The 27,979-nt window shown below is 32.1% G+C and overlaps 2 long non-coding RNA genes across 3 annotated transcripts in view; one reads left to right on the top strand and one right to left on the bottom strand.

Moving 5' to 3' along the window:
* The window catches only part of LOC139491638 (uncharacterized), a 31,127-nt gene extending 8,394 nt beyond the window's left edge, over nucleotides 1-22,733 (top strand). The window contains exons 1-3 of one of the 2 annotated variants that reach the window (XR_011656600.1): nucleotides 18,659-19,226; nucleotides 20,594-20,722; nucleotides 22,549-22,733. This is a non-coding gene — a long non-coding RNA (uncharacterized lncRNA). Of the gene's footprint in view, nucleotides 1-18,658; nucleotides 19,227-20,593; nucleotides 20,723-22,548 lie in introns of those variants that run through there. The other variant, XR_011656601.1, reaches the window with a different exon arrangement.
* Nucleotides 22,734-23,413: 680 nt separating this feature from the next.
* LOC139491637 (uncharacterized) lies at nucleotides 23,414-27,348 on the bottom strand. Its single transcript, XR_011656599.1, has 2 exons — nucleotides 27,145-27,348; nucleotides 23,414-24,607 (listed from the first exon to the last, which is right to left on the bottom strand). It is a non-coding gene; the product is annotated as an uncharacterized lncRNA (long non-coding RNA).
* Nucleotides 27,349-27,979: the final 631 nt, after the last annotated feature.

The following is a 27,979-nucleotide window of genomic DNA, read 5'->3' as shown; positions in this document are numbered from 1 at the left end:
GTTTGAGAAATGCCTCTTGCAAAAATTTACAAGTTCCAAAAGCCAAAACAGAGCTTTATAAGAAATCTTTTATATATTCAGGATCTATTTTATGGAATAACTTACCAATATCCCTGAAAAAATCAACCTCAAGTACAAACTCATTCAAAAAAGATTTAAAAAATTACTTGATGGAACATTAAGAAGCTGTGCATTTTTTATATGCATAATAAGTTTCACACACTTACTCAAACTTATGATGTTGTTGATGCCAATACTATACATGTCATATATGAATTTGTAACTTTTACCTGTTTTGAAAATTGTATATTTCATAACAATTTTTTATTTCATTATTCATGTATGTGTGTCTGTTTGATATTTTGTAATTGTTTGTTATATTTCATTGTATTTTATGAGGGCCTCAGGGAAGATTAGCTTTACAGCTAACTGTGTAACCCTCTTTAAATAAAGAATTATTATTATTACTATTATTACTATTTAAAGAAAACTATACTTCCGAACATAAGCGTTTCTCAACATGGTTTTATATATTTTTTCAGAATACTCCCTATTTAATAGAGATAAAGATGCACACATTCCCCCCACCAAATACACTGACGAATTACATAGTTTCGTCCCCTAAAAAATCTAAATTGATGAACAAAGGCCTAAAGCTTTTTGCAACTTTACACTCAGATTTTGATCTTTACCTTCATATTGTTAAGCCATATAATTACCAGCGAAAATTGGTGTTTCAATAACTTCGTTGTAAACAATAGCAAAATTCAAATACCTTATCAGTTGGGAGAATTATATTCTCCAAACATATAGGAGCTATAGATTTCCCCCCCCCCCCAATTGTTTACAATGAATTGAGCTAAGAAAATTTAGAGATTAGGATAAAGTTTAACTCGTTAAAGATTTTTGCATTTCTTTACGTTTTTAGTTTTTTTGAATTTCAATAAACATTTATTTCACAGATATTCATATATTCTATACTGTTACACCACTGTCTCAGGCATGGGAGAGGGATAGGATCCCTCTAACATGTTAAACCCTGCCACATTCTTGTATGTGCCTATCCAAAGTCAGGAGCCTATAATATTTAGTGGCGGTCGTTTGTTGATGTGTTACATATTTGTTTTTCGTTCATTTTTTTGTATATAGATTAGGCCGTCAGTTTTCTCGTTAGAATTATTTAACATTTGTCATTTCGTGGATTTTTATAGCTGACAATGCGGTGTGGGCTTTGCTTATTGTTGAAGGCAGTACAGTGATCTATCATTGTTAATTTCTGTGCCATTTGATATCTTTTGAAGACTTGTCTCAATAGCAATTATACTGCATCTTGTTTTTTTTTACATATACTACTACTTTACAACCTAATGTCGTAATCATAAACCAACAGACGTACTTTAATTCCAAGTATTAAATCTTAAATGCATTTGATGAAAGAAAATTAAATTCCCAAATTGAATATGAGTTGCAGATAGTTGCTTCAAGGAGATCTTTAATATATATCGTATCAGATCAACAAATAGGAAGTTAAATTGTTCTAAATCTGTACCAGTTGAATATTCATTCCAATATGCATTTTATTGACCCGATAAGATCTCGTAATAGGACAAGTGCAAATTGTGTAACTAATATCATTTGTAAGTCACCCTTGATGCCACACAAATAACATAGGAACGAACGGGCACCGGTAAGGTTCTACTTGTTCCCTAACCTATACCGATAAATACCCAGTTAAAGTAAGAAAAACAAGGAATGGTTAAACAGAAGGATTTTGACACATATAAGGCACTGCATGTATGTTTCACCATACTGGGCCTTACCTCTCGAAAAACCTGTAAACCTTATAATCAGCATGTTTTTGTTTTTTTAATGACAATATACAAATACTTAAAAAAAAACAGGCTTTAAATCACACGTATGTACATTCCAAAAGGTTAGGCCGTATTACGTAAAATCGACGAATCAAGGATTCATATTTATATATGACAATGGTGGATTAAACGATACACCATTCCAGGACCTTTTGTTTTACACAGAATTAATGGTACTAACAATTAAAAAGTTCCAGGCCGACGGATTCAGACAGAAATTGTTTTAATGTAGAGAAAAATGTGCACCTTATAATCGGTTTGACTTTATCAGATGACAATTCGAATACAAAGAGATCAGGCTAAAATTTAGGCGTAGATATTTTAATTCAGCATCGTACTAGTGATATTTCGGCTGTGTTCTAGTATACTACTACAATTTAACTTAATATCTTAATTTGAACATAATATCTGCGCAGACGTAATTTAAATTTCAAGTAATTAATAAAATGACATTTCTATTTAATAAAAGAAATTAAATACCCATGTTGAATATGAATCTCATATAGTCTTGTATGTTTTAAAGAGACATTCAATTCCATAAAAGATCAAAGGGAATTTTCAATTAATAAGGGGGAAGTTAAAATGTTCTAAATGTGTACCAGAAGACAACCATACCTTTTTTTTACGATTTTTATCTGTTGAATGCTGAATTAAAGGACCATGTTTTGTACAAAGATCGAAATAATTAAAGAAATATTCCATTGAATATTATTACATGTATTTGTTATTCATTATCATATGAACATAATGTTGATGCTGATCTAAAAAATCTAAACAATTAAATATTATTGTATACGTACACCTGGTTTATGTCAAAACCATGGATCACAAATATGTATTGTTCATGTACAATTAACTTATTTTAAAATAATGACATGCACACCAAGATTTAAATTACAAGAAAATACAAAGAAATGAATAAAAATCGACAATTTAACGAAACGGCTAAGATCGGCAGAGAAGTTATCGTTATATAAATATCAACCCAACAAACACATATTGTTCACTATAAAACGACCTGGAACGGTAATTCAAATATGACCTATGCCGTGTCGTTCATGACAATCAAAACATGTAAAGATGATTCATATACAGATATGTTATATTAGTCTAGAAAAGGACGCAGAATTGTAAGAAAAATAGGTTGAATTGTTTCATGAATAAATACAAATCACAAGTGACAGATATTGCATTACGGTAAACCAAATCATACCTGCTTCTGCAAGACTTTCGAAGTGATGACTATTAAATTACTAGCAAAAATAATTGGTTAAATACTTTCGTCAAATGACATCATGAAATCTATTCATCATCTAATATGTTGAACACAATACATTTGTATGCCCCACCTACGATAGTAGATGGGCATTATGTTTTCTGGTCTGTGTCTCTGTTCGTTCGTTTGTCCGTCCATCCGTGCGTCCGTCCGTGCGTCCGTTCGTTTCAGGTTAAAGTTGTTGATCAATGTAGTTTTTGAAGAAGTTTAAGTCCAATCAACTTGAAACTTAGTACACATGTTCCCCATGATATGATATGATCTTTTTTTTTCTAATTTTAATGCCAAAATATAGTTTTGACCCCAATTTCATGGTCCACTGAACATAGAAAATGATAGTGCGAAGTTCAGGTTAAAGTTTTTGGTCAAGGTAGTTTCTGATGAAGTTAAAGTTACATCAACTTGAAACTTAGTTCACATGTTCCCTATGATATGACCTTTCTAATTTTAATTACAAATTAAAGTTTTGACCCCAATTTCACGGTCCACTGAACATAGAAAATGATAGTGCGAGTGGGGCATCCGTGTACTATGGACACATTCTTGTTTTAATTTTTTTTATTTTAAATTCAATGAAAATTTATTTTACAAATAACACATTTATATATGTCTTAGTTCCAATACTAGGTTGGAACAGATGTACTAAAATTCAAATTGTCAAAACTTTAAAATAGTGACGAAAGAAAATCAAATAGTCATATTGAATATGGATCTACGATAGTCTAGTATGCTTTCAACACGTCGTTTAATGACGTAACATATCTAAAGATGACAAGACAAATGTTCCCACATAACCATATCACAACACATATGATTAGAGATTAATCATGCGGTTCGGTGTTTACAAGATTATGAATATAAAAATTTGGGAAAATATCAAATAATTTAGAGCTTACATCTTTTGTACACACTAATATCGTTCACAAAAAGGGTCATCATTTTTAGAACTATCTTTCATTAACATATCAAAATGTTTATACCTCCACCATGTTTGTGAAACGACCCCAAATAATAAATGTTTCATTTATTCTTATTTCAAAAAAATTGATGTAAAATTTGAAATTCTTTTTTTCTCAATTATACATCTTATACTTAAACAAAGAAGAAAAGTTACACACATTTTTTTATATATAAAACTGCAATATCAATTTAAGATGGCATACTAAGTAATCAGTTTTTTTTCAATATTTTATTGAATTACATAGTGATTCAAGAAAAACGATGACATTGCCTTTTCAATCGTTTTCATTTTATATTTGAATCATAATTTACGTTATGTATTTCTTCTTAAAGTACAGTCTTGCCTCACACTGAACAGAAACCTAGGAAAGTTGCAAATAAAGGCAATTTACTCATTTTGACCTTTAAGGATGTACTTAGGTGAGGTTAGGTGAAAATTAATGAATTAAGAAGTTAAAGTTGATACTATAAGCTGGTAGAGCATCAATTAAGGATAAACATAAGTTAAAAATATTGATAGGTCATGGACCTCCTTTTCGAGATATTTGAGAATTAAAATATGGCGGGAAAAGGCTGACTCGGACTTTTACCTTATATTTGCATTGGTATAATTGGGTCTCAAAACAAAAAAGAAAATTAAGAATCTTCTAAAATTTTGGTAAATGACCTTTCATGAGCTATTTAGTCTTATGTGAAAAAATAAATGGGTGTTATGGGGCAAAATATTTTACATTGTATTGTATGGAAAAACACCAAGGAGTCCGAACATTTGTCACAAATTCTTTTGTCTATGTGACTATGTCGTTTTCTATATAGGAAATCGTTCATTCGATGCACATATCGTGGTAAACTAAAAACAATTTCTTGAATTCTCTTTAAATTATTACTGATCCAAAGTCGCTTTACAAATAGAGTGTGATTTAATTTATAGCGGCTTGTAAAATATTAGAAAATCAGAGGTTAAAGAGACTTGTTTTTGTTTTAACCGAGTTAAAGAATGATGCAAATACCCCAGTTGTATGATCGAAAGTACTGAGAACCCTTTATTAAAACATCATAGGTAATGGTACAGCAATATTTACACTGCTGTGTTAACATTTTTTTTATTGAAGCAATTCAGTCTTTTTGAATTGTATAACTTTTTCAACCAAATAATGATGATTTCAATCTCTAGAAATTGATGAATTATGTTCCTCTTGATTAAAAACAAATTGCACTGAAAATTAACATGCATTTTAAAAACTTGTATATCAATATCCCAATTTTATTTTGCAATTTAAGAAAAACAAACAATTTTTAAAGTTTATGGTAAATTTTGTTATGTATTATATATTTAGTGCAAAAAGCTCATTATTGTGTAATGATCTTGCAGCGAATTTTGTTTTTGCACATTTGAGTCCATCGTTTGTACGTATTGGTGAACCTAATCTATCCTTAATGTCATTGAAAAGATCATGCTTCCTGTTTGAAAAGTCAATGTCATTGCCAACTCGGACAAAAGCTTTAAGTTTATTTTCCTGCACTTCCGAAGATTCTAATTGATGATAATTTATAACTATGACTTGCCTTTCCTGGTTTAGCTTAAAGCTATGCCATATGTGTTTCCACTCGACAGTTGTCCAACAGTTTTTTTCTGTGTGATATTTGTCACAAAGTATGATTATATAGTTCTTACATATATTTATTTTATCTATCAACGCGTCTTTTCTAACGTCCCCAAACTTATCATCTCTACATGGTATATAAATCCTATATCCAAAATTTTGCAAGTATGGTGCCAATGCCTTCATTACCCAGATTCGAAGTTCCTTATCATAATCATCAAAAGATATAAAAACGTCGTATTTGTGATATGGATACACTTTGGAACTTCTCTTACTTATAAACCGTCTCCTTAAAATAAACAATTCGTAGCGAAATGTGTACAATATACCACTAATTCCCAAGAGCAGAGCAATCATTATTCCAACTAATATATTAAAAAACTTTAAATTTGTGTCATTATTACAAAAATTCCCCAAATCTAAATCAATCGTTGAAACAGACTCATCTCCGATAATGCAGATAATTTCAGTTGTGTTTTTGCATTGTTCTGCTCGTTTGTTTTTGACCCAGTCTATCAGCCATTCATCACCACAATCGCAAGATATATGTATTTTCCCCAATTTCGTTATACACGGGTCAAATGATTGAAAATCTCGCGGTAACTCGTACATGTCATTGCCAGACAAATCAAGAAATGCGTTGTTGCCTATTGATTCAATGGCATTACTTGAGATTGTATGTATCTGATTGTTCGATAAACTAATGGTATACGACCTGTTTAAATATTCCCGATATTCTAAAGATTCTATAGTGTTACCTTCAAATAGTAAGGTTAGGTTTTCTCCTTCCGGGACATATTGCGGTAATCGAGTTAATCCGACTCCAGTACAATTCACAACTGTTGTCCTGTTTTTTGGTTGATAAAAACAATGACATTCTTTCGGACATTTACCAGCAGACGTTTTGTTACAAATGAGCAAATGAAGTTTATCCCCTTTAACAAAATGTTCAGTTATCGATAGTCCACGGTATTCTGGTGGATCCCAACATGTAACATTATAGTAATCACGCCAGATTCTTTTAAGCGCATCTTGTGTTAGTTCGAGGAATGGTTCCATTTTGCAATCACAGGTCCATTTCATCTCTTGCAAAGATAATCCGAATTGCATTATTTTCCCTAAAATTGTAATGTCATCAATTCCTAGGTCTTTGAAGTCAAACCATTGTGTGATATTATTTGCATCTAAATCAACAAACCCTCCGTGATATATTTTGTCAACATTAATTTGAAAATTCTGTTCATTAACTATTTCGACGATTTTGTTTGAAGAAAAATCATACCGACAAAACCGATTTTCTGGAACTAAATTACTTAAATCAATTTTCGTCATATTGTTCGAGGATAAATCGGCCCAAAAAATTGACATCGTTGTTCCCGCCAGCGCGTAAGGTTCCACGGTTTTTATTCCATTACTAATTAATCTTAGCTCTCTTAATAAAGGTAGATTTTGAAACGTACTATTCCCTATTAACTCAATGGAATTAAAACTCAAGTCAAGTGTATCGAGCATCTGTAAACATGATATATTGCCAATAGATGAAATTTTATTATAAGTGGCTTCTATTTCTACTAAATTCACAAACTCGCATACATTATCTGGTAGTTTGGATAAGAATCCATTGCTATGTACCAAACGTGCATTCGTCCTGGTTGTATTTCCTATCAGTTGAGCTGTACCCCCTCTACGTGAATACTCTAAAACTAAATCATATATGAACGGAAAAAGCTTCCAAGAAGGTTCAGCGTGGCACGTGCAACATTGGTTTTTAGTGGTAACGTACAGTGTCGGATCTAGTTCACAGCGATCAGAAGGGCAAAATAAATCTGTTCTGTTGACAAATGGCGGAATCCAATTTTCCCATGTCATGAACGTAGCGTAACGAACAAATTGAGCAACGAGCAGAATAATAAACAAACGTCGACACATTGCTAGACTTACATTTACTGTTTAGCTAAATCCATAGTTAAACTGTTTTATACCATCCTCGTTCTAAAAGGGAATATTACATAGTTCTATTTTAACCAATGAAAATGCGAGATATATAATATTAATGACCATTTAAATGCTTACGTACACGAATGTATAAAAAGCATTTTAAAATACCATTAAATATGTTCTTACAAAGGGTTATTTCTATCAAGATTGTTCATTTATTATAAGCAAATCATTCACAAATCAAATACCAAGTAGTCGACGAGTTAACATATTTTGCTATTCTACCTGGCGATTTCGGGGTATTGGTACTGAGTCAAATATTACCAGGAAGTTGTGTTATTATTTACAAGAAAATCCTCACGGATAAATATAAATAAACAATGTCAACAAGGTTCAGGTTTTGAATTAAATGTACCAAAAGCCCATTCGTAATGATTGTATTTCCTGTCAGTATATTGTGTTTATTATTTCACTTTTACATATAATTGTTTGATATCATTTATAATCATCACAAAATTTTTAATTTAAAAGATCCTATATTAAATGACTTAAAGATATAACATATACTTGTAGTTTTATTCATTTGTGTAAAAACGTTTTAAAATCTTATATACCTATTGAAGAACCTTACAAAATTCTTTAAAAATTATTTCACTTAATCATTTTTATATTGTCTGATTGAACGATCTTCTCCAAAAGGAAGAAATGTCCATCTCTCATGAACTAATCTCGGGTTTATTTATTATTTTTAAATGGTCGAATATTATTAAAAAAAAATATTGAATATACTTTTACTTTTAACCTTATGTAGACAAAAAGGCCGTGTTCACTTTCAGGTTAACTAGTGTGATGCAAATTGAATACTAAACACTTAAACTGATCTCTACTATATTCCTACCGACAGACACAATATTAACATTTACAATGACGCCGTTTAAATCTTTTTTTGACTACATGTAGTGGACAGTGAATGTACTCCTTGTTTGGATTACATGTACAAAAAACTTGCTATTAAAAGGGCACTAGCTACGAGATTTATAAAAAAAAATTGAAATTATGATAGTGAAATATTGAAACAATAATTCAATTAAAACAGCCAGTATGGTTCAAATATGTCAAAATAACTAAGCTATAATAATATATAATATTTTATATATATTTAAGGAGAATGTATTGACAGAAGTTAAAGAGTGTACTAACAAATAGAACCAAATAGAATTTCAAATTTTAAAATTAAATATAGCAGTTATGTTACATGTAAATCCACAATTAAACCCTTGAAATTAAACTTTATTAAAGGGTATTTATCCAACTCAATTAAAAAAGTCGTACACAATATTGATTTCTAAATATTGAGACGGTACTGATCTTAATAATTATAGGGGTATATCTCTCCATTAATTGTGTTGCGAACTTTTTAGCTCTGCATTAATTAATAGATTTATGCATTGCATTATGAAAACATTTTTGTTGATCAACAGTTTGGATTTAGGGTCAATCATAGAACCACAGATAGTTATACTAAAGATTTTTAATTTCAAAATATGTAAACAAAAAGAAGGAAAAAATGATATTTGCCTGCTTTGTTGATTTACTCACAGCATTTGACACTTTGTGGCATAATGGGCTACGATACAAACTCAAAGAAAATGGGTTAGGGAAATTTTTTTATGAGGTAATTATATATATAAAGTGATGTTTATAACTCAACAGAATCTTCTAGTATCTAAATTGATAATAAAACATGAAAATTTCTGAATCTTTCACATTGAAACGATGTGTAACGCAAGGGTATAGTTAAAGCCCACTATATTTAATTGTTTTATTGATGATAGACATCCGATTTTTTACAATACTTTAAACCTTTAGTCCTTCAAAAATCTTAATTGTCAATTAACCCCTTAATGAGTTATTGCCCTTTAAGGAAATTTACACAAGTTGTTTATGTTTTTAATTTTTTATCTCAATTTGCTGAACATTTTTGCTGTTTCCAGTTTATCTTTATCTTCAATTATATTCAAGATACTAACCAAAAACAACAAAATTTCCTTACTATAACCAATTTAGTGGCAGCAACCACATAATTGGTGTTCGGTTTGTTTGAAAATTTCAGGGCTGATAGATCTTGCCCTTTTGAACAATTCTACCCCATGTTAGATTTGCTCTTCATACTTTAGTATCTGAAATATAAGCCAAAAACTACATTTAACTATGTTATGATATTGTAATTATTATATTTATTTATGTTGGCCTGATTTGTGTTGTGTGGCCTGATAGTTGTTTACAGAATAATCTTAGAACTGTGCAGTTTAGAAATCACTGGAACAATTACAGAATGATTGGAACTTTCCAGAATGATCCTAATAAAAGATGCGTTATATAAACTTCTACATTTTACTAGAAACTTCTGTTGGAACTTTCTAGGATGTTCCATTATAGACTGTTCTAGAATCTTCCATGACAAATATATATATATATATATACAGACACTAAAGTTAAACTCACTCTAGTACTTACTCTTGGACTAAGACTGAAACATCGATAGACATTAGTATTCACCGCATTTGGATTGACACTTTAATTCTACAAACAACATCATACTGGATTGTGGCCGTAGTAGTGAATATAATATTCAGATTGGATTCCGAAAGATATCCGGATACAGATACAGATAAAAGATTGGACTCATATTTTGACAGTTAAGTTGACAGTAATATTTGTGTAAAACATCTTGTAAACTTTTGTATAATAAATATTGTTAAATTTTATTATTGATTTGTGTCTTTTGTTGGCTACAATTCTGGCCGTAACAGAAATTGAGGGCTCGTCCGGGAGACTGAAAATATCTTATTCAAAATTTGTTTAGTAATTTTTATTATAACTAGCCAACAAAATTCTACAAAATGGCATTTGATGCCGGTAAATTTTTGAAAACGCCAGACCTGGAGGGGTTTGATAATTTAAAGAAAGAGGAATTAGTGTTGATTGCTAAACATCTGAAATTAGATTTTAAAGTATCCATGAGAAAACAAATTATAAAAAATTTGGTAATAGACATAAATTTTAGGTGAAGAGGCTCTTGAACTTAAGGTGGAAAATGTTGACGCCTTTAAATTAAAACAGCTTGAATTAAAACATGAACTTAAATTAAAAGAACTAGAAATGAAGGAGATGGAGAAAATAAAAATAAAAGATCTTGACATGAAGGAAAGGTTGGAAATGGAGAAAATAAAAGAAAAAGAAGATGAATTTAAATTAAAACAAGATGAATTTAAGTTAAAACAGGCAGAACTTGAAATGAGGGAAAGACTAGAGATGGAGAAACTAAAACTTGAAATGGTCAAAGAAGAAAGCAACACTAAAGTCCAGTCGAAATCAGAATATTTTGATGCAGCAAAAAATATACGTTTGGTTCCCAAATTTTGTGAAAAAACAGTCGATAAATATTTTCCACAGTTTGAGAAAATTGCTCATAATTTGAAGTGGCCAAGGCCATATTGGACTACAATGCTACAAAGTGTTTTTGAGAGTAAGGCCGCTGAAATATACTCTGCACTTCCATCAGAAAAAAGTTCCGATTATGACACGTTGAAACAAGAAGTTTTGAAAGCTTATGAGCTAGTACCAGAAGCATATAGACAGAATTTTAGATCTTATAAAAAGTTTGATTCACAAACCTATGTGGAATTTGCTCGGGAAAAAGAAGATCTATTTGATAAATGGCTTACCTCAAAGAAAACAGATAACAATTTTGATAACCTAAGACAATTGATGTTATTAGAAGAATTGAAACAATGTGTTCATTTAGACTTAAAAACACATTTAGACGACAAAACTGTTGGGACAATACATGATGCAGCTGTAATTTCAGATAATTATACCCTTTCACATAAAAGAAGTTTCAAGGGTCAAAATGTTAATACTTCAAGTGGAAATTACAAAAATCAAAGCACTGAGCGTACTGATAGTAAGCCTGTTGCACAGAACAAGAGTCAGTCCAGTTATAATATGTCTAGTCCAAAATTTGATACTTTTGAGAAGAAGTCACTGATTTGTGCTTATTGTAAGAAAAATGGTCACCTGATGGCTGATTGTTTTAGACTTCAGAAGAAGAATGAACGAGATAATAAGCCGAAGTCCAGTGCTTGTACGACACCTTATATTACCAGTACGTTGGAATGTCCTGCGAGTCAGGCTTTTAAGTCCAGTTTTTGTGATTACATGGAGGAATATAAACCCTTTATGTCTGATGGGTTTATTTCTATTGTTGATGATACCACTCTTCAGCCTATTAAGATTTTACGGGACACTGGAGCTTCTCAGTCTTTATTGTTAGAAGCTTTAAGGTGTGTTGCATTTGTCCGAGAAGACTTCTGTTGGTGCCTCCGTTTTGTTACAAGGTGTAGAGTTGGGTTGTATAGATGTTCCTCTCCACCGTATTTATCTGAAGTCAGATTTGATAACTGGACCAGTTATTGTGGGTGTTCGTCCTAATCTCCCTGTTGAGGGTGTTACGTTATTGCTAGGAAATGATCTAGCTAGGAACAAAGTGGTTGCTGAACCAATTGTTACCAGTGAACCGGTGGTGGATGTTAAATTACCTAAAGATGATGCTGAATTGTATCCAGCTTGTGTTGTAACTAGGGGGATGGCTAGAAAATAACAAGATGAGGATTTGCAAGAAAACCAGTTTGATTACATGGACCTTTCTGACACTTTCCTAGCAGACATTGAAGGTCCTGGTAGCTCAGAAAAGGCCATAATAAGACCAACTTATGTTAACAAGAATGTAATTATGCCATGGCCAGACGTAAACAGCCATTCATTAAACAGAAAAAACTTTTTGGAAGAACAAAATAAAGACCCTGAGGTTCTTCAGCTCTGCAAGAGGGCTCAACCACAGGAGGAAGCAGACAAAGTGGCTGAATGCTATTTCCATCAGGACGGCATTTTAATGAGGAAGTGGAGGCCTCCTGATGCTACCCCAGAGGAGAAATGGAGAGTGGTATACCAAGTGGTGGTGCCTAAAGTTTATAGGCAAGAAATGATTGGTCTTGCCCATGACACCCCCTTGGCTGGACACTTAGGTATAAGGAAGACTTGCCTTAAGATCTTGCAACATTTCTACTGGCCAAGACTTAGAAATGATGTTGCAGAATACTGCAAATCATGTCATATATGCCAGGTTGTTGGTAAGCCTAATCAGAAAATACCAACAGCACCACTTCTGCCTTTTCCAGCCTTTGACGAACCTTTCAGCAGAGTTCTAATTGACTGCGTTGGACCTTTACCAAAGACCAAAACTGGAAATGCGTATTTATTGACAATGATGTGTACATCCACTCGCTTTCCTGAGGCTATTCCGCTAAGAAATATCAAGACACCTACTATTGTCAAAGCACTTATAAAATTTTTCACATTAGTAGGACTTCCTAAGTCTATACAGTCTGACCAGGGATCAAATTTCATGTCAGGTCTATTTCAGCAAGTCGTGTACCAGTTAGGGATTGCTCAGTATAGATTAAGTGCGTACCATCCAGAATCTCAAGGTGCCTAAGAACGTTTTCATCAAACATTGAAGAACATGATTAGAACTTTTTGTCTTCAATTTGACAGAGACTGGGATGATGGAGTTCACTTTCTACTTTTTGCAGTTCGAGAGGCTGTTCAAGAATCCCTTGGATTTAGTCCCTTTGAGTTGGTATTTGGCCATACTGTAAGGGGACCGTTAAAATTGATTAAGGAAAAGTGGCTTACTGAACATACTGACTTGAATCTTTTAGACTATGTATCTAGATTTAAAGAAAAATTGTATACTGCTTGTCAAATTGCTCAGAACAACTTAAAAAATGTACAGAACAAGATGAAAATTTGGTATGATAAAGATGCCAGGGATAGAGTTTTTGAGCCTGGTGATAAGGTACTTGTATTTTTGCCAGTCCCTGGACATCCTTTACAGGCTAAATATTGTGGTCCTTATACAATAGGGAGTAAAATCAATGATTTAAATTATATTGTAAAAACTCCAGGTCGGCGTAAACAAAACAGAGTGTGTCATATTAATATGTTAAAACCATATTTTGAACGTACTAATGAATGTGAGAGTAAACCAGTTGCCACTTTAAGCATGGTTAAATTTGAGAACAAACCAGATGTAATTGAACCACCCTTTAGTTCTAAAACTCTGGAAGAGACAGTTAGATTGAAAAATTCAGAAATTTTGTCAAATTTAGACTCAAAACTTGCACATCTGTCTTTTGATCGTAGAGAAGAAATAAAAACTTTGGTATTTTCTTTTAGAAATCTTTTTCCAGATGTGCCAAACAAAACCACTGCTGTTTGTCATGATGTTGATGTAGGAGATGCTTCTCCAATTAAGCAACATCCTTACCGGCTTAATCCACTCAAACTTGAAGCTATGAGAAAAGAAATTAAATATATGCTTGACAATGATATTATTGGGCCGAGTAACAGTGAATGGAGCTCTCCTTGTCTCCTTGTGCCAAAACCAGATAAAACCTTTCGTTTCGTGACTGATTTCAGAAAAGTAAATTCAGTCTCAAAATCTGATTCCTATCCGATTCCAAGGATAGACGATTGTATTGACAACATTGGTCAAGCAAAATTTGTGAGCAAATTTGATTTGTTGAAAGGTTATTGGCAAGTTCCATTGACACAGAGAGCTCGTGAAATATCAGCTTTTGTTCCACCAGATGGCTTATTTCAATATACTGTAATGCCATTTGGCATGAAAAGTGCACCAGCTACATTTCAAAGAATGATCAATAATGTTATAAAAGATTTAAACTGTTGTTATGCTTACATTGATGATATAATTGTATGTAGTGATAGCTGGGAACAGCATTTAACACATTTGTATGATACTTTTGATAAATTGTCACAATCAAATTTGACTGTTAATCTTGGTAAAAGTGAATTTTGTCAGGCCACTGTTGATTATTTAGGGCATACAGTTGGCCAAGGTCAAGTGAAACCTATTATGGCTAAAGTGGAAGCTATTTCCAAATTTCCTCCTCCTACAAATAGAAAACAACTTATGAGATATTTAGGCATGATTGGATTTTACAGAAAATTTTGTTCGAATTTTGCTACTGTGGTTCAACCACTGACTCATCTTTTACGAAAAGATTCTAAATTTATCTGGAGTGAAAATTGTCAAAACGCTTTTGAAAATAGCAAATCACTTTTAATTAATAGTCCGGTTCTGATTACTCCAGACTTTGAAAAACAATTTAAACTTGCTGTTGATGCAAGCGATGTAGGAATTGGAGCTGTTTTATATCAAGAGACAGATGATAATGTTGAGAAACCTATATCATATTTTTCCAAGAAACTAGATAAACATCAGAAAAATTATTCAACTATTGAAAAAGAGTGTTTTGCAATGTTGTCAGCACTTCAACATTTTGATGTATATTTGAATCCCACTGTATATCCTATTCTTGTTTGTACTGATCATAATCCTCTCACCTTCATACATAAAATGAGAAACAAAAATCAGAGGTTGACTGGATGGAGTTTATTGTTACAAGAATATGATGTAATTGTAAAACATATAAAGGGTAAAGATAATGTAATAGCAGATGCTTTATCTAGAGTTTATTAAATCACTTTGTATATATTATGTATTTTTGTTCATATTATTCATGATAAGTTTTTGTTACACTAAAACTTCTTTTAAGGGGGGAGGTGTTATGATATTGTAATTATTATATTTATTTATGATGGCCTGATTTGTGTTGTGTGGCCTGATAGTTGTTTACAGAATAATCTTAGAACTGTGCAGTTTAGAAATCACTGGAACAATTACAGAATGATTGGAACTTTCCAGAATGATCCTAATAAAAGATGCGTTATATAAACTTCTACATTTTACTAGAAACTTCTGTTGGAACTTTCTAGGATGTTCCATTATAGACTGTTCTAGAATCTTCCATGACAAATATATATATATACAGACACTAAAGTTAAACTCACTCTAGTACTTACTCTTGGACTTAGACTTAGACATCGATAGACATTAGTATTCACCGCATTTGGATTGACACTTTAATTCTACAAACAACATCATACTGGATTTAGTAGTGAATATAATATTCAGATTGGATTCCGAAAGATATCCGGATACAGATACAGATAAAAGATTGGACTCATATTTTGACAGTTAAGTTGACAGTAATATTTGTGTAAAACATCTTGTAAACTTTTGTATAATAAATATTGTTAAATTTTATTATTGATTTGTGTCTTTTGTTGGCTACAATTTAAAGGCGATTTCTGGCCGTAACAACTACAATTCATAAACTAAATTCTTAATCAACACTATTTTAAAGGTAAGAAGTATTAGAAACAGTAGTTTCAGGGGAGAAGACTTTCAAATGTAAGCAAACTTAATGAACAAATTGTGTAAACTTGTCTTTAAAGGGCAATAACTCCTTAAGCGGTCAATTGACAATTTTGATCATACTTCTTTTTTGTTAGATTTTATTTTGCTGAACATTATTGCTACCGAATTATTTACCGGATTTGTTATAACATGAGCAATACGACTGGTGTCACATGTGGAGCAGGAACTGCTTACCCTTATGGAGCACCTGAGATCACCCCCAGTTTTTGGTGGGGTTCGTGGGGCTTATTCTTTAGTTTTTTATGTTGTGGCATGTGTACTATTATTTTTCTGTTTGTCTTTTTCATTTTTAGCCATGGCTTTGTTAGTTTATTTTCGATTTATGAGTTTGACTGATCCATCCCTGTTAATTCATCATGTAATCTATTTGATGTCTTTGTAATTCCGATTATATAACAGTGAGGTCTGGATTATGGACGATTATTTATCCATTTTCAAAACTTCTAAACGATTAGAACAACATGGTACTGTTTGTGATACTTTGTCTTTCAATTAGAAGATAAATCTTGCTATGAAATGATTCATAATAAATACTGCAAATCTGTCCTAGGGTTAAAGAATATTTTTTGATTGAGTTAAGCCTTCCAATTGATATTTTATCGTGTGTTTTTCTATGTTGTGATGTTATACTATTGTTTTAGAAAAGGGAGAAGGTTTGGTACCATTAAAACGTTTAATCTCGCTGCAAATGTTTGCACCTGTCCTAAGTTAGGAATCTGATGTACAGTAGTTGTCGTCTGTTTATGTAGTTCATACGTGTTTCTCATTTCTCGTTTTTATATAGATTATACCGTTGGTTTTCCCGTTTGAATGGTTTTACAATAGTAATTGTTGGGGTCCTTTATAGCTTGCTGTTCGGTGTGAGCCAAAGCTCCGTGTTGAAGGCCGTACCTTGACCTATAATGGTTTATTTTTATCAATTGTTATTTTGATGGAGAGTTGTCTCGGTGGCACTTATACCACATCGTCCGATATATCTATGTAATATTTTAGCGAAAAAAGAAGTGGGCGGATTTTTTATGGCGTCATGTATTAAACCACAAGTTATGCTATATATATGTGTGTAGATTTCATACCCATGATTTTCATCCTCTCTTTAAAGAAACCTATGAATTAGATAAGTCACTGCATAATGATGGTTTTCAAAGTTGGTATACATTTTCTCTAAATATATTTAAAGAGACCGGTTTTAATGCTGAAGATTTTGAAAATTATGATAAACTATACAAAAAAGTTAAATATTCCTTAAGAATGAAGTGTAAACAGGTACATGTATCAAATGAAGTTTGTACAAAAAAGATCTTGAATAAACTTTCCTATGTAACAGACAGTTCATAATTATTTCTAAATACATGTAGTCAAATAAAATCTTGAGAACTTTTGCTTAAAAGAATCAAATTTTAAAACCAGACAATGTTCTATGGTCGGGTTGTTGTCGCTTTGACACATTCCCATTTTCATACTCAATTTTATCTAATTAATTTCTAAATAAAGGGTTAGTGACCACAATTTATTCCCGATTGTCTGTCATAACCTAGATGTTGAAATGGGAAGATATAAAAATGTACCCAGAGATCATAGGTTATGTAAATTTAAAAATAAACTGTTTACAAAATTTATAAAATATTTGAAATACTAAAACTTTCCTACCTCAGGCATAGATTACCTTAGCTGTCTTTGGCAAAACTTTGAGGAATTTTGGTCCTTAATGTTCTTCAACTTCGTACTTTATTTGGCCTTTTTAACTTTTGGATTTGAGCGTCACTGATGAGTCTTTTGTAACGAAACGCGCGTCTGGCGTATATACAAAATTTAGTCCTGGTATATATGATGAGTTTATTTGTAATAATCTTGATTATGAATACCGTTTTTTTTTTCTATATTGCAAATTGAACTCAACTTTAAGAGATAATTACTTATTTCAAAGATAAGAAACCCTGATTATACAAATTATCAACAACTTTTTAAGCTGAAACAACTTTTAAAGCCCGAGTCAGAGGTTATGACAAAGTTGGTGAGTTTACAAAGCAATCTTTAGAATTGCGAAAATGAGGTCCATCTCCGTTAAAGGTTACACTTAGTTTAACATTTATAACTATGTTTTTATGTTTATATTTGTAATTCTTCACATTCTTATTTGTGTTTGCTTGACCCATATGGGTGAATTTTGCAAATAAAGTTAATTATTATTGTAGTAAATAAGTCAATGTTATTAAATTTTGTAATGCAATTAAAACTAGAAACACTGTGATGTGTCTATGCTGTTGTACACAAGTTGTATTAATTCAACGTTTACATTTTGTACTTCAAGTCTCGACAGAGTCGATCGAAACTTAATTTAACCCTGCAATATTTGAATAAAAGATCTTTAATCAAAAGGAACTTTCTACTTTATATTCATTTCATCACCATATTCAATCACAGCATGATCAGATTTTCTTTCTATGACAATGCAATCCCCCACTTATCCAGACAGATATCGAGAAACTGGATGAAACATAGTTTTATTATGCAGTTCACGTGACACGGTATTATATTGGAAAACGAAAACATTTTCGTGTACAGTGTAGCTCTATTTGTTAGTCATTGCCATGTTATTGAGTGTACAAAACTAGTATAAAATTACTGAAGAGATTTTAGAAACATTTTAGGGGAAGTTAAAACAAATGAAATGTCTACAACAGTTTCAAGCATACACCATACATGAACTACAAAGGATTACCAGCAATGAGATTATTCAGACGTAAAGTTATAACATTCTGTGGGATATGTTGGCATTAATAAGGAAACAATTCAAAGTAACGTTAACCTTGTTTCAATTTTTTCAGATTTGGATAGTTACGTAACCATGGTAACTGTATAAAATTACCATATGTTGTAGTGATATTTTGTACGTCATCATCTGTAATGGATATACTGTGTTAATAACTTTGGTAGTGTTCAGCCTCGCATTACACATTGTTACAATCAATCATATTCTTTCATTTGACATTGGCGTGTTTCGGATAGTATTTTTTTATGAAATGACGGTACTGTAAGTGCGATAATTTTCTTGAAGTTTGTTAACCTCAATTGTGCCGTTTAGTTTTAATACAGTTGATCTACATAAAGGAACAAAAATGCATCTAAAAAAGATATGTTTCGCATTTGTAAGTATTGACGTTAACAAACCTCGAAGTAGAAATTAGTGGCCTAGTACTTTGATTGGAGTTTTCATTTTTGAACTAGTTCACCCAAGAAGGCCAACTTTATTATTAGCATTCCAATTGAAAAGTGTTTCTTCCTTTTTACCAATGCACGTGATTTTTCTATAAATCAACCTTGCGTACATAGAGAAGCATTCTTTAAGGTATTTTGTATCTGTTTCTAACATACTTTTAAGTATTGTAAACGTTTGTGGCGAATTGAGGCGACGATCGCGAAGATGTAAAAAGTGTGCGATTTTCAATTTTTCATTTTTTGCAGTTGTGAAAGTTGATATATGCTTCGGACAAAGCGACACAACACCGATCTATATTGGTTAGAAGTGTATGTGTTTTATAACCAGGGCTATTATAAAAAAGAAGATGTGGTATGATTGCTAATGAGGCAGCTGTCCACAACTGTCCACAAAATTATGTTCTCTTTGTTACCCAATCGAAAGAGAAAAAATGTAACAAAATTGAAAACTCGAAACCATAACGATATTCAAAAAATTATGTAAAGCAAAACATTCCAGCAGCACATGCATACGGAGTATATATCTCCCAGTTATTTCCTTGATAGAAGGTTGATGTTGCTAACCCTTCTGGAGCACCTTAAAGGTCTTCTCAACCTACTTTTATAACAAGGAAACAAAACAAAAATGGTTGTATGGCCAATACCTAAACGAAGCGAGACATATTAATTGAAGCTAACCCAAATTCAGTCCATGATAAAAATATTTATCAACAGGGAAATTCTTTTTCGAGCAATGTAATTCCACAAAAATCTTTTAAATCTTTATAACTATTTTGATATGAGCGTCACTGATGAGTCTTATGTAGACGAAACGCGCGTCTGGCGTACTAAATCATAATCCTGGTACCTTTAATATGATAACTATTTACACCACTGGGTCGATGCCTCTGCTGGTGTACGTTTCGTCCCCGAGTGTATCACCAGCCCAGTTGAATTTTTCGAAAAACTAAGGATTTTCTTATCCCAGGCATAGATTACCTAAGCCGTATTTGGCACAACTTTTTTGGAATTTTGGATCCTCAATGCTCTTCAACTTTGTATTTGTTTGGTTTATAACTATTTTGATATGAGCGTCACTGATGAGTCTTATGTAGACGAAATGCGCGTCTGGCGTACTAAATTATAATCCTGTTACCTTTGATAACTATAAAATGCAGAATATAAAACCAATATTTAACATTTTCTCGAAGCCTATTTCATTGATATTTCCTACGTGGCATTAAATGATTGAGTACTTTTAGGAACATTGCCCTAAGTTTATAGTCCATTTAACATCAGTTATACAATTTTTTTCCAGATACTTCAAGGACAATTTTTTGCTGCTCTTTTTGCACCGACTATAACTTATTTAGATAAGACAAAGACAGACGACTGTGACGTCACCAATGCGACAAGTTGTGGGTTGAACAAGTGTTGTATATATAAGGTAATCATGATAAAATTCCTTTCGGATAGACTCTAGAAACTTTAATTTGACCGAATTTAATCTTATACTTACACACGAAAAGTACAATTTTAAATCTTATATTGAATATGAATGAAATGGAATGAAGAATTTAGGATAATGACAACAAAGCAGCAATTCAATAAAATCAAAATAAGAACAAATAGCTTCATCAGCTTCGGTACGGACATGATTTTTTTATCAGACTAATGTCATAAATGGGAACTCTTAGTTTGTTTGTATAGTACATGACTTTTTATGTTCATTAACATGTGGCGGGGTTAACCTGGATTTTGAACAAGCAACCTATCTGCTTTTGATTTCACTTTGTAACTCTTCATATCAATGCATCTTGTTTAAAGGTATACCAAGCCTCGTGATTTTCCCTGCCTGGCATACAATGATTCAGCCTAATGAAATGGCAAATTGCCCTTAGTTTTGTTCTTTTAAATTCGGTTATCCATTATTTTAAGTGCATTTAGGACACATTTATGATTTTCTTTTTGCACTGGTTGTACCTTATCTAGATTGACATTTTTTGAGACAGACAAAGCAGTTCGCGTATGTTCATGTTTGAAAATCATGTCTCTCTGCACTCAAATTTGCATTGCAGTGTAGGAATGCCTTATTTGATATCAACATGACATGTACAAGTACTTTAATATAAAAAAAAAGATGTTGATTGACAATGAGATTTCTCTCCACGAGAAAACTAACGGCGTTTAGAGTGCTTTTTTGTGCTCACCTGTACTTTTTGCTTACCACTGATCGAGATTAAAAGGGTTTGAAATATAAAAAAAAAACAAATATCAGTTCTATATAACATTGGCAAGTGGCTATCCCATGCAGGTAGGTACCTTGTCTGTGGTTTGTTGTTTAATTTTAATTGTTTTTGTCGTTTGGCGTTGACGGTATATCTTTATACAATCTTTATGAAACCTCGACTTGAACCGATTATATTTTGATATAGATTATTTAGTAAAAAACCGAATGTTGACTATAATTTGTGTTGTTGGGTTATTGTCTCATTAGGAATGACCCCACATATTGTCTTATTCATAAAAATTCATAGCACAACAGTACACTAACAATGGCATTGACGCATTTGCTTATGTGACTAACATCACATCTAATCCCCAAGTAAAATAATACTCATTTCCGTCCCGTGTTACTGGACTTGTTTTTTTAATGTACAATTTAGTCGGATTTTTAGAAACAAGTTCACAAGATAATGGTCTACAGGAAGACATATGTCACTGTCGTACTTTTTATTCCGATTCTGGTACGCCTAGTCGTAAGGTGAGAAGAAGCTAACACTAAGTATTAGGCACTTCTGGTCGATAATATAACTTTTTGTGAAAACGCACTTCAAGTAAACAATGCTTAGTCAAAATGCTAAGAGCCAGTTGTTTTAAACACAAACGTTTAGTCAAAATTGACGCGTATGAAATTATGAATAATTTACAGATGAACAAATTGATGATTTTACATACGATGTGTTTATATGAGTTCTACTATTTTCATCTATAAAAGGATTATAATAGATGCGTCGAATTTACTGCACAGCAAAGTAAATAAACTCGTCTTAGATACCAGGATTGAAATTGTGCATTTGCGCCAGACGCGCATTTTGACTACAAAAGGCTCATCAGTGTCGCTCGAATAAAAAACAAGTTAAAATAAAGTACGAAGTTGAAGAGCATTAATGACCAAATACAGCTAAGGTAATCTCTTCCTGAGGTAGAATAGCCTAAGTATTTCAAAAATTCTAAGTTTTGTAAACAGTTATCCCTTTGTTTCTTTTACAGATTATTATCAACAGGTCGCAAAATTCTATTGTAGAAAAGAGACAAATATGCCAGTCAACCAGAATGGACGGGGAACTATGTTTACTAAATACAGATCATTTGATATGTCCTTGTCGTGAAGAATACATGTGCAAAATAGAAAATAACAACAATTTTGGACATTGCAAATAAAAAAGATCATAGTTTAAATGTTCGAGCGTTAGTTTTGAAATCCAGTTATAATTATATACCAGAACTTATAAAAAAGAAGATGTGGTATGATTGATAATGAGACATCTCTCCACATGAAATCAAATGACACAGCAATTAACAACTAAAGGTCACTGTACGGCCTTCAACAATGAGCAAAGCTCATACCACATAGTAAGCTATGAGAGACCCCGACAGATGTCAAATAATTCAAACGAGGAAACTAAATGCATGTACAAAATAATGAACGAAAACAAATATGTAACTCAACAAACAACGACAACTCAAGTTCTGTTTAATGAATGAAATACAGATAAGATAAACAACAACACAGGCTCCTTAGTTTGGACATGCACATAACAATTTTGGGGTTAAACAGTTTGAACACTCTTTCCTCTGAATTTCCTATTGTGACGGTTTGAAAAAAGACGACCATGCCTAATGACGTCATATAGAAAGAACACATTTTTTTCAGATCATTTGAAAAGAATGAATAAGTTTGCCTGCATATTGTTAGAAAATCATCAGAGAAACAAATTCCACCAACAAATACTGTAGAACTCCTTTATCTTATTTATAATATAACTAAATTATAATGTTGACCTTTCGTATAGAGAACAAGGATTTGTATGGGTGTCACTAAACTATCCTTATATGGAATTTGAAATAAAAATGATGCCAGTACGAGTTTTTATTGCAACAGATTTTTCAACGTTTCATGTGTTTTCTTACCACCTAATACAACTGATTTTAAAATAAGAGCCTGATGGTGCTATAGACAGCAGGAATTGTTCTTGCACACAAGCGCCATTTCAAATCTTACAGAAAGTTTACACTATTAACCACGATTATTGCTTTCTCAATAGTCAGTAAATTTTAAAAAATAACAGATTTTTTAATACAACTCACATAAGGAATATAACATTCGTTATTGCATAATTTACGATATTCTTCCATGGAGTTCTGTCCACATAATGTTAAATTAAAATGCTTTTCTTTATTCTCAACTAGTGTTTGAAATTTTACATATCAATCTATTTTTTTCTGATTATTTTCTGTTTTTATAAGCCTTAAATAAACGTAAGCTTCTCCGATTTGTTTTAAGAGGCGTTTGTGAAGTGTTCCCCTTCAGAGATGATGAAACTGATTTAGTAAATGTCATAGCACTTGTTGTTTCGGTATTCATATTTGTTATACTGGATGATGTAGTGGTGGTTTCTGGTGCTCCAGTCGATACCGGTACAGTTGTATATAGAGGAGATAATTCAATAAGAATGTGAACATCTAGTTTTGCAATATTGTTCAATTGTGGAAAGCCATCATCCTCACAGTCTATAAATACTTGGAAAGTTTGCGGCATTAAAGTTCGCAAAGAGGATTTGACAATTATTTCAAAACTATGGGGCGTAAACTTTGTAATACCAAAATATGGTATCTGAAGAATGGAACAATGAATATTACCCCTGTCTCCTCCATCTCGGTCTGTGGCTGTAAATCCAGTGATATTTGTTCCCACGTTTGTATCTCTTGAAACATAAATACTATGATTTCTTAGATGTATTTGAGGTGGATGATTGTTCGAGTGCACCCGAATTGTTGTTGTTGGTCTTAATGTTGTTGGAGCTCTATCAATTGTATCATTGTGACAATGGCCGTAAATTGACGTGAAGGTAGAACTAGTAAGGTCAGTCTTACAGTAGAGACCTTTTAAACATGGACAGTCCTCTTCTGAATGAACTGTGGTACACCTATCATTAAGTCTCCCATAAGGCTTACATAGTATATCTTCTAATAAGAAGTCGTCACGAGCACAGCAGTATAGATGAGGGCATGATGTGTGTCGATGGTTGATGTCACAAACAGTAGAACCCTAAGTGAAAAAAATATCTAATGAATTGTTAAAATATATCAAATATGAATCACTGCACATTAAATTTGTTAATGCGTGTGTTTAATTTTCGGTGAAAAAGCTCATCAGAGCTTAATGACTATGTACCCTTGTGTTGATTCAATGCTAAACATATTGAAATTTTATAGAAAAAATCCACAGCCTTTATCCTTATACTCTCATATTTGGCAATTTGATGGCTGATAGATATGGGATTATTGCATGCAGTGCTAGCATTGACTTCCTTAAAACAAGTTTATTAATGTAGTTATTGGTAAAAAAATATGGACCAAATCAAGTACGCCTTTTAAGGTGTGCTCGACATTAGTGACTCAGCACGAGGTATTTTGGAATTTACAGGTTCTTTAGATTAATTGTACAAAATAAACAATAGCACATCTTTTTCTATTAAATGCAATGAAACAGTAAGTAATAATGCTTTGCATCAAGTTTCCCCTTGGTAAATGTACAAAATGACCTATCTCTAAAATTCATTATATCTGTAGTTTTGATACAATTGAAGTGTGAAAAGTTCGCACAAAAATGGCCACAGAAGGGGTCATAAACCTTAATTAAGGATGCTCGTTTTCATTGATAGTTAATAAACAACGGAACTAAAAAATGAAATCAATGTAAGGTCAGTGTCCTTGTTAATGAGGTATATGCCATTGAAAAGTTGGCGGGAATTGATTCTCTCTAGACTTTTCATACATTTAGCATTAAAACCTTATTTCTTTGAAAGACTAATTATATATTGCAAATAGCAATATTGGAAGAGAAAATGAGTAGGTTAATAAAGATGTTTGGTCCTTTTGCATTTTTTGTGATTTGTTTTCAATTCAAATGCTGTGATTGGCTGATACGGACTTCAAAATTTAATATTATACCCTTTTCTTTTTCATAATTAAAATAACCCTTAATTAAGGAGGCTCGCGGGTATAAGATTTTCAGAAAAAAATTAAACATTTATTTTTCATTACAAATTTTATTTATTACCTTTAGTAGTTGTGACTTTATCATATGGTACAAAAATCATTTAAAAAAATCAAATCGTGTTGGCCCCAGGTGAATTTTAAAATGTAGATATCATTGAAAATGCTCCAAATTATCTCCCTTTGGTGCAAAAATGCCATTTTTTGGCATTACAATTGAAATATCTTTTTTAACTCATCGGTGACCTATATTTTTTATTGTTGTTTTCGAAGAAGCTGTACATAAACTAAATAATTGTAAAATTTAAGCGATTTCTGTAATTTAGTTATTTTTTTATTTCGATATTACCGCTACTTCTGCTATTAATTCAACAGAAAAAAGGGACATTAACAAAAATGTATGCTTCTTTCGAAGGCAGATTATGAGCGTAAATGAACGGTGACCCCATTATTTTATTTTATTTTTCTGTTAGGTATACGATAAAGTTCATTTATAGAAAAATATAGGGAAATCCTATATTAAATAAAAAATTTGATTTAGACCCGCGAGCCCCCTTAATACAGCAAATTCGCCAATAGGAATGAACTGATATGACATAAAGTATTGTGAACTATTATACACGTTAATCTTGTTTTTACAACATAAAAAAGAACTGATGTACAATATAAATTTTATTTTGCTGACAAAATACGCTTATTCCCATATGCTTAATGTAATTCTGCCATTTTATTTTTCTAGTCATTTGTACGTGTCACGAGGTTTCCCTACATCAAATATTCTTCTTTCTTTTAATCCAATGTATTTATATATTAACTATAAAATTTAAGTAAAGATCAAAAGATCGACCACTTATTCATCTCCTACTCGATAGTAATACAACATAAAAAAAGAAGATGTGGTGTGATTTCAAACCTGCCAACATTTAAAATGCCCAGGGCGGTTTTACGTGCAAGATGGCACTCATTTGTCCAACAAAACCTTTAAAGGGGATTTTAAATGTATTTCATGAATGTTTATTTGCTTTTTCATACTTTTACAATCATATATTACCAATGTTATTTCAACTGATCGGGCGGAGCTTACGTTTTAATTTGCATAAGGACAGTCTACTTGAAGATGTGTGTGATTAGGATGATTGCCGTTATAATTATTACTGATTTCTAATCACCTATCAGTGTCACCAAAGAAATTTACAAAAGAATGACTGGACACTTCATAGATGAGTTTATCCTAAAACACCTATCTATATGGACTGGTTTATTATGAGCGAACCGGTTAAACTCCGCCCAGTCAAGTGAAATAAATCGTGTAAGTAACCAGTTCCAATGGTAAAATTTATTGTTTTGTTTTGATTTGTGGACAAATTCCTCTTTCAAAATTTCCAGGAAAATAGTGACAGTCGGCAATGTGTGATTGCCAATGAGACAACTCTTCACTCTTTACAAATATAGATCACCATACGGAATTCAAGAATGAGCCAAGCCCATATCACACAGTCATCCATGCAAGCAGCCATTGAATTTGGTAAATTAAGTTTCGTCCCCTATTACCAGATGTGACAAAAGATAAAATTCAGTCCAACTTACCCTCTGATCTTGTGATTTAACTATCACCAGACTAAATCCAATTAAATATTGAACCAAAAGCATGTCTTAGATGTACACAACAAGTATACGTACTATACGGGGCTTATCAGATCGGAAATTTGTCTGCTGTGTAAATTGCGTAATGGGGTTAAAGGAAATATGACCTTGGTTTTTGTTTATCACGAATGTAAACATCTGATGTCTCGTCCGAAAAGTGCACCTGATAATATGCAAACCGTTATATGATTTATGGCATTCCTATTATCGAAAGTTTGGTAATAGTCTGTTGAGGTATACAGTTTGTTATTTGTTACAGTGAATTTTTAAAATCAGGGATACAGCTGATGGACTCAAAAACAGGAAATAAGGGGTTCAATCTGGGTTTTTTTTCAAAGTTTTATCACTTTGTGTTTGAATAAATATATGAAGTGGTATGAGTGCCAATGAGACAACTTTCCATCCAAATAACAATTTATAAAAGTAAACCATTATAGGTCAAGGATCTCCTGTAGTTGGTGATCGCAATACTGGTATACCAGTATTGTGCATAATACTGGTATAAAACTTTTGTACCAGTATTGTACATTTTGTTTTAGAACAACAATACTGAGACCTAACTGATATACCAGTATTGTAGATGTATTGTAGATGTATTGTAGATGTATTGTAGACATTATTTTAAGGTGTATGATGTACCAAGTTAATTTGAAGTGTATTTTTCATATAGAAATATTTCCAGACTTTCCTATTAACGCAAATGTCTGTTTTAGACAGAGTACACATCATTGTAACCAGAAACAACAACAATTACTTCATGCACTGGTCAACAGAACAA

This window comes from Mytilus edulis, chromosome 10 (genome assembly GCF_963676685.1).
Source record: "Mytilus edulis chromosome 10, xbMytEdul2.2, whole genome shotgun sequence".
Classification (NCBI taxonomy): domain Eukaryota; kingdom Metazoa; phylum Mollusca; class Bivalvia; order Mytilida; family Mytilidae; genus Mytilus; species Mytilus edulis.
This window is presented reverse-complemented; position numbering and strand designations above follow the sequence as displayed.